Genomic DNA, 7529 nt, shown 5'->3' with positions numbered 1-7529 from the left:
CACCGTGGTAAGAGCTTGCACTGTTATTGTGATTGGATATGTGTGTTACCGTGTAGGGCGAAGTGTAAGCTTGTTAAGTCTGTGTTTAGTTTTGTTGCACCACACCCACAGAGCTAGTTCGAGGGCTCTGCCGTTGTAGTTAGTATAGGTGTGTGACACTAGGTTAGAGTTAGGCCCTGCACGGCTGTTTGTTTGTTTGTTTGTTTGTTTGTTTGTTTGCCTCCTTACAGGGACCTGTAAGAGGAGAAGACGTTCGCAGTGCGGAACTGACGGTGAGTAGCATCTGTGTACGTTTGTCCCTTTGTCTGTCCCCGAGCGCCGGAATAGGGGTTTGCTCACGGACGTGAGAACCCCTTCATCACACTACGCGCGAGAGCGCGAGTGTGTGAAATCTGGGTGGCTGAGGCTTTGTGCCTGTGATGACCTTTCACCCAACCGGTGAAGGTCGCCGTCACCCCTGGGGTATCCCCTTTCCCGGTGGAAGAAGGGTTGATACCCCCCCTTAAGGTAGACTATTTTCTCCTCAGCTCGTTCGTCCGTCAGCTACGAGAGGAAATCGCCGTGTCCGGGTCCGACTGAAGATTGCCAGGTCCGTTGAAGGCTCCGGTACCTGAAGATGAGAGAGAGTGGCGCCTGGTGAGTAGCGAAACTACACCTGCACGGCAGCAGGCACCACCACACCGCACCGCCACCCCTCTTACATTTACACAGTGATCAGCTTGTGTGTCCACCAGACACACAGAGCTGATCACACTGCTGGCTCCACGCACAGCTACCTAGGGGCAGAAAAAGCTGTGCAGAAGTACAGAAACCGCAGTGAAGCTGAAGCATAATTATCACAGGCCTTACTGCAATATTTTGTAATTTATTTTTTTAAGTACATACAGTATGCTACATATGGTCCGATTGCATTTCCCATTAGAATCTTGCTTACTAAAATAAAAAGAAAATTAAAGGGTTTGGAGCAGTTTTTCATGAAAAGTGCTCCAAAATCCCTTTAATGAATTCAAGTGATACTAAAAACACCCTTTTCATAATATTTTAGTTAAAAAAAAAGGTTAATAGATCTGTCCCTAAGTATTACATTTTATATCTGCTGTATATGTCCCTATCTGGCAAGATGTATCACTGGTAATTTTTGCTTTATAAGTCTTGTCTGCAGGTAGATCGCCTTTTTGCTAGAAGTGGCTTTATAATGGAGATACAATACAGAATGCCTAATTCAGGTTGGATCGCAGATCACGATCCAACCACAAAAAATACGAAAAAGATGCGGCGCACATGCGCAGCGTCCCGTCCTGCGCCTGCACCCGCAGATTCTGCGGGCGGGGGGGCTGCAGAAAATGTGATTGCTTCTGTTGCGGGGGGGGGGGGGGGGGGGGGGGGCAGCAACGCTCCGTTTTCCAGGGCGGAGACGGAGCGTTGCGGGGGCGGCGATGGAGAAAGGGGGGCGGTGATGAGGAAATGGTGGGTGTGACAGGAGCGGGATTGCGGCGGTTGCGTGTGATGTCATGGCAGCGGGCCTCCTGCGGGCGCAGCTAAGATAAGCTGCGCGCGGCAGGAGGCAACCTTAATTTCTGCTAACAAGCAGAAATTGCAATGCAATCGCAATTTCTGCTTGTTGAAGGAGGGGAGGCGGCGGTCAGCAATCCTTACTGAATTAGGCCCTGAGTCAGCCTGTGCTAAACATATTGGGGGTCATTCCGACCCGATCGCATGCTGCACTTCCTCGCAGCGGTGCGATTGGGTCAGAACTGCGCATGCGCGGCGTGCACATTGCGCACGCGCGTCATTGACCGGCAACCCCTGTCGCCGGGCTACGACGCTGGAAACGAAGAAAGCAGTTGCAGCGGCGACCGTAAGAAGATTGACAGAAGGAAGGCGTTCCGGGGCGTCACCTGTCCGTTGGCGGCCATTTTCGGGGACTGCTAAGGAAAACGCAGGCGTGTCCAGGAGAACGGAGGGCGGATGTCTGACGTCAAAGCCGGCCCCATCATCGCTGGATCGGTCGCACAGGGTAAGTATGTCCAGGGCTGCTCTTATTTAACATGAAACTTTTGTAGCATAGCAGGGCTGCACAAGCGATCGCAGCCCTGCTATGCTAAAATACACTCCCCCATAGGCGATCGCACCAGCAGCAAAAAGTTGCTTGGTGCGATCAACTCGGAATGACTCCCATTGACAGGTCTGTGTGTAGCTTGATCATAATTTTAGTCATGCCGAAAATTGCCTTTTCAAAAATGATACTAAGACAACCTAATCCCCCAAGCTTCCTTACCCAATACCGCATTGTTTTTTTGCTTTAAAAAAAAGAAAAGAAAATGCTTTTGACACTAATAGAACTGGAGTATAATAGAGTATAATGATGACAGCCTGACAGAAGCATACACAGTAATCTGCTGCAGTATCATATTAATGTGGTAGTACTGGGGTATGACAAAATATATCTAGATACACCTGTTGAAAAATGACACATTGTAAATAATATGGGGAACATTTATGAAACAATATTTTGGGCTATTTCCCTGAAAACATCAGTTTTTGAAGATGGCGGTAGCCCATTGTACCCTATGAGCTACACGCCGCATACCTGGCTGGCAGAGGGTCCCCTCAGAACCCTCCCCGGAAGTGACCGATGCGCAGTGCGGTCTGTGGGACCGCCCGTGCACAGAAGCCCCGGCAGCCATCACAGCACATCGAAGGGACGGGCTCATTTCAGAGGCCCCCCTGCAGGTTTGCATTGATACATGCCACTGATGTGAGCAGATTCTGCAATGCGACCTTGTGCGCTAATATAACGCCAGGATCGCATTGCAAATGTGATTAATGATAAATGGGCCCGCTGTTCTATTTCACACTATGCACAGGCAGGGGCGTAGAGAGCTGTGGTGGGCCTGGATACTTTTGGGGGGCGTAGCCTAATTGAGGGTGGCGTGGCCACATCCCCTTATACAAATTTGTGAAAAACTGGTATTTTCAGAACGGCAAACAGGGCAAGGGGGGGGGTGCAGAACAAGGGGTGCCATTGTGCCCCTCATCCAGGGGCAAATCCAGGGGCAAATCCAGGGGGCGGTGCAATCAGCGTGAGCCCCACATACACACACATACGCAGAAGAGACTGCAGCCTTCTTGCACCCACCACAGCCCAGCCGGCACCCAGCAGCATGTGTGCTGGGGAAAGAAGTTGCTGCTGACAGGTAAGGGGGGCAGGGGACATCGGTGGGACTGGGGTAATTAGCACATTTAAACCCAGTGCAAAGAGCACTGTACAGTACTGGAAATGATTTAAATGTGTTAAACATGCTTTAAAGAAAATAAAATGCTCTTGTTTTTCAAGGTTAAAGTGTTTGGATGAAGATTTGTATAAAACTGCCAAGTGTGATAACAAGAAACCGTGAGTCATCCCCTTATGTCGGTAACAGCAGTCACTAACAGTGCCTCGTTTTCATTGTCCCTGGAAAATGTCTTGAATAATAGCAGCCATTTACAAGCATCGCATGTTTAGCAGGTGCAGGGTCGGACTGGCCCACAGGGGTACCAGGGAAACCACCGGTAGGCCCCAATGCCTGGGGGGCCACTCCTTCCTCTAGGGATCAGGTTCCAGACTGTGCACTTGTATTATACATGGTAGATATGTTGCATTACACTGCACTCAGGGCCGGTTCCAGCGTTTTTTGCGCCCCAGGAAATAGGGGGCGTGGCTTCGTGCAGGGGGCGTGGTCAGTTACGCCCCCTGTTCAGAGTAGCGCCGCTGAAACGCTGTGCGTGCGCGATGACGTCATCGTGCATCGTACAGCAAAGGTCCTCTCCACCCTTTGCTGTGCGGTGCGTGATGACATCATCACGCACCGCACAGTAAAAGTCCTCTCCATGAAGGGAAACTAGACGCTATGCTTCTAGTTCCCTTCGCAGCGGGCAGCGGGACACAGCGGGCGAATGGGGGCAGTAGCGGAGGGCAGCTGGGGCAGTAGCGGATCTTGCCATGGTGCGGCGCCCTCCGGATGGTGCGGCGCCCTCCGGAAGGCGGCGCCCCGGGCAAAAGTCCTGCTTGCCCGTGGCAAGATCCGCTACTGACTGCACTAAACTATTGTGTATTTCAAGCCTCTGTGGAGGCTGGCCACACCCCCTTTGTAGGCTGGTCACACCCCTAATTATGGGCCTCTATAACTATATCCCTCCGGTGGGCCCTTCATGCCCCAGTCCGACACTGAGCAGGTGTGATATTTATACTCAACCACAGCGTCAGCAATCAGTCATACACTTGCTTACATGGTCTAACTTCCACTAGACCGATAAAAGATAACTGCTAATTGGTTGTTTTGGTTTTACACACCTGATACCTGTTGATTTCCTGGCTGTCTCCTCTTCGGGAAGGGGCAGCCAGGTGAGCTCAGCTGGAGAGGTGTCATGGGAAACTGGGCGTGTTGGTACTTGGTAGGCGTGAAGCCCACCATTCCGGTCGGCCAGGAGCACAACCTAATTTTCCTATGGCAAGTCTGAGTGTAGAGGAAGCTCCCGAATGCAATGTTGGCAAATAACCTTCATGTTCCTATTTTACAAACTGTCTGTATGCTGTATGCCCCTCATGTTATAATCCTCAGGCTGTATAACCCCCATATTTCCTGACAGTTGGGGGTTGTCCAGTTTTGGACAAAGTGGATACACCCTTGGGTGCAATGTGTACGGTGCACACGGGCCCCAGGGACCGGGTGTGGATCATAGGGTCGGCAGTCATTAGGTCGACCACTATTGGTCGACAGTGACTGGGTCGACATCTGAAATAGGTTGACACGGTCATTAGGTCGACGTGGAAAAGGGTCGACATGAGTTTTTAATATTTTTTTGTTGCCGTTTTCTTCGTAAATTGACCGGGAACCCCAGTTAGTGCACCGTGCCCCTTCACATGGCGAGCGAGCTTCGGGAAAGGTGCCCCGCTCCGCTACCGCTGCACTCGGCACAGGTTACTACGTCCAATCGTAACCCACGTGGATTGTAAAGTATGAAAAAAAATTTAAATTTTTTTTAAAAAACTCATGTCGACCTTTTCACGTGTCAACCTTTGCTATGTCGACCTAGTGACCATGTCGACCTAATGACCACGTTGACCTAATGCATGTCGACCAATAATGGTCGACCTGATGAGTGCAGCAGGGACTCAGAGCACTAGGTGGTGCGCAGATCTATGGTAAAATGGCACGGCTGACATTGTTGCAGTGTTTTGCGCATGTGCAGTAGAGAAAATTGGCAGGAAGCTGGCCTCTAAGCCTTGAGCACCCTCTAGTGGTCAGAGTCATAGTCACTGCCACGGCCTGCTAGAGAGGAGGGGGCCTGGACAGCGACTGCACACAGTCCCCCTTCTCTCTTAATACACCCCTGCTTATACAATAATATTATGGGGTGCTTCCCATGGGGAGAAGCATGCACTTGATGTTACCTTGAAGCTATGAATCTTATCACTCTTATTATTTGTAGAAGTTGGGACTGAGTTAGATATAGGAGGAAAGCAAATTAAACTACCTTACAATTATGCTCCACCGAAACGCGTTGGACAGATATATCACACATATGCGACAAAATCCATATTTTATTTACTTCTATCAGCGCTGTAGCCTGTGTTCATTGTCAGTCACTTGTTTTTAAGCATTTTCGTTACCTGAAATTCCAACATTTAGTATCCTGATTATTATGGCGCTCACAGATGTTTTTTTCTTTGCAACGTGAAGAATTGATTTCAGGTGTGACTTCCTGCTAAGCCTTGAGGTAGGAACAATACCAACGTCACTAGTCTAAAATAACAGAGAGCTGACACCATGACAAAAAGTTCTTTCCAAGCATGTTTCTTCTCACTTCTCACAGTTATCGCTCTAAACCACTCAACCACCATTTACATATTTGTTTATTTATGGCGGAGTTTTAAAAGTGCAGAATAAACTCAAGCGGTCTAGCAGCGTGTATGTAGCATGGAACTACATCCCGACAGCCGCCATCTTAACCGCATCCCTTATATATATAATATATAAAATTCCACTAATTCCGTCGGGATCCGGTCTCTAGGTCGACAGTAACTAGGTCGACACTATCTAGGTCGACCACTATTGGTCGACAGTAACTAGGTCGACAGGGTTTCTAGGTCGACATGTTCTAGGTCGACAGGTCAAAAGGTCGACATGAGTTTTTCACTAATTTTTTTTCTTTTTGAACCTTTTCATACTTAACGATCCACGTGGACTACGATTGGAGCGGTAATCTGTGCCGAGCAAAGCGGTAGCGGAGCGAGGCACCTTGCCCGAATGCAAGGGGACACGGTGCACTAATTGGGGTTCCCGGTCACTCTACGAAGAAAACGACACCAAAAAAACATTAAAAAACTCATGTCGACCTTTTGACCTGTCGACCTAGACCATGTCGACCTAAATATCCTGTCGACCTAGAGACCCTGTCGACCTAGTTACTGACCAATAGTGATCGACCTAGACACTGTCGACCTAGTTACTATCTACCTTCCATACCACACCCAATTCTGTCGCACTCCTACGAATCTACAAAGATCATATATGTTCCTGTACCTAAGTACAAACCAAGCACAACACTCGAGGGTATATAATTAAATTTATATATATTTGGATAAAAAATTGATTATATATCCTGGAGGGAAGCGGTAACCATACTGCTAGTCAGAATCCCGGCACTCACAATGCCGACAACGGAATCCCTAGCGGGGAAATACTGACGCCAGAATCCCGGCGCCACAGTCTTTCCTCCCTCTATGGGTGTCCATGGGCTCGCCCCGCTGCCGGCATACCCGTGGCCAGGTTCCCGCTGTCGGTATACTGACGGTCGGGATCCCGGCTGACGGTTTTACGTACTGATCCCATCCTGGAGTGCCGTGCTTGTTTTGTACTGATGTACGTACAGGGCCATTACTTTGGTGCATATATTTATCAGTACATTTAAGCTTGCAGCCCCTGTCAAGGGACCCCATTTTTCTGCAAGTTCCTACTCTATAAATCAGAATTATAAACATGGCAACTGCTATCACATTAGAATTAGAATTAAACTTAAAATATGCTAACTTGTTTAAAGCTCACCTGCACATAGGCTTTTACAGGGGAGACAGTCGCCACGAATATCTGCTGTAGAACACCTAGGAAAACAGTTACATGAAACAAGCTTATAGAGAGGCGCATGAGAAGGTGTAATCACAGAAAGATTAATTTTACCTTTACAGCACAAAATACAAAAGTTTAACAGTAGATATTAGTGAAATGCTGAGTAAACAGGAAAGTCTTCAGTTTGTTTTTGAAGGATTCTAGAGTTGGAGCTTCTCGAACTGTGCAGGAAAGTGAGTTCCATAGAGTCAGAGCCACAAATCTGAAAGCTCGACCTTCAGATGAATTCAGGGAGATTCTAGGTACTGCTAATAGTCCTTCATCTACAGATCACAGTAATTGTGCGGCGCAGTAAGCAATCAGAAGCTGTTTCAGGCACCTTGGGCCAGGGGTGGATTGGGATGGAAAACCAGCCTGGGA

The sequence above is a fragment of the Pseudophryne corroboree genome, chromosome 2 (genome assembly GCF_028390025.1).
Source record: "Pseudophryne corroboree isolate aPseCor3 chromosome 2, aPseCor3.hap2, whole genome shotgun sequence".
Taxonomy (NCBI): Eukaryota; Metazoa; Chordata; class Amphibia; order Anura; family Myobatrachidae; genus Pseudophryne; species Pseudophryne corroboree.
Note: the sequence above shows the minus strand (reverse complement) of the source record.